Raw genomic sequence first — 1,266 nt, forward strand, 5'->3', positions numbered from 1 at the left:
CTGAATTCTCTCTTTTCTTTGCTTTCTTTAAAAAGCTTTGTTTATCATGACCCATGCTTGACCACGTTTTCAGTAAACTAATTTCATTTTGCCTCTTGTTTAAATTAATTAAGTGATCCTGTAACTGATAAAGCGGCACCAAATTTGAAACATATCTAAAAGAATAAATTGATTTTAATTATTATTACTGGACTGTTGGCATTTAAGTATGGTACGTACAATTACAATCAATATTATGAGTTGTAATTGTATGTAAAATTGTTGGGAACAAACACACAGTTGAGTACAAGTCATGCGTGTATCATTAGATTAATTTAATGATACATGCATGACTTGTACTCATGATACACTTTTTGTCCCCAACAATTTTACTATATAACTGGTTAAACTAGATGAATTATCTTTTAATAATATAATCACTGAGCTAAAAACAAACTTAACACAAAAGACGCACATTAAAGAAGTAAGGTTGAAAGATGAATGAGGTAATGTATGGTCATGCACCAGACCCTTGCTTTGTAGAGGGAGGGACTGGCTATGAGACTAATAAGGAATGAATCTAATGAGGTGGAAATTTGAACTGATTACAAGTCCTTATATGTAAAGATAAATTTTAGGCTGTGTCTACAGCTCCGGTAACCGGACGTAGTTTGCAATGCTAGAGCTCCGGCAGTCCGCTTTTTCTCCGTAAAAGAGCTTGTGCGCATGCGCAATAGTGCAAAATGGAACTTAGTCTTTTTATCAAGAAACACTAAACCCTAACCCCAAAACCCTACGATCCCGGAGGCTAAGATGTACGAGAGGGTGCTCTAAAAACTAAACACTAAACCCCAATCCCAACCCTACGACCCCGGAGGCTAAGATGTACGAGAGGGTGCTATTTCTTGACCCAAAAAAAGCCAAAAAGAAAAAAATTGCAAAAAAGATATTTTAAAAAAAGAAAAAAAAAAATCAAAACTGCAGCATAGTTTTACTCGGTAGTCCTGACCTGATTTGAACCCCTGAGCATATCCGTGCAATCCACACCAGCCTCTCCACTGCACCACCACGACCCTGCTGCATCATCAACGCTGGTTGTTGTATTTATACTCGGTTTCTATAATATAAATCAGTGTATTATTAATACTGCACTGGGGCGTAGCCCCAGTATATATATAGGGGCGAAGCCCCTATTACCGGAGCTCTAGCACTGCATACTGTGTCCGGTTACCGGAGCTCTAGACACTTCCTAAATTTTATTGTTGATAGTATACTCCCACAATCAAC

The sequence above is a fragment of the Amphimedon queenslandica genome, unplaced genomic scaffold (genome assembly GCF_000090795.2).
Source record: "Amphimedon queenslandica unplaced genomic scaffold, v1.1 AMPQUscaffold_10723, whole genome shotgun sequence".
Classification (NCBI taxonomy): Eukaryota; Metazoa; Porifera; class Demospongiae; order Haplosclerida; family Niphatidae; genus Amphimedon; species Amphimedon queenslandica.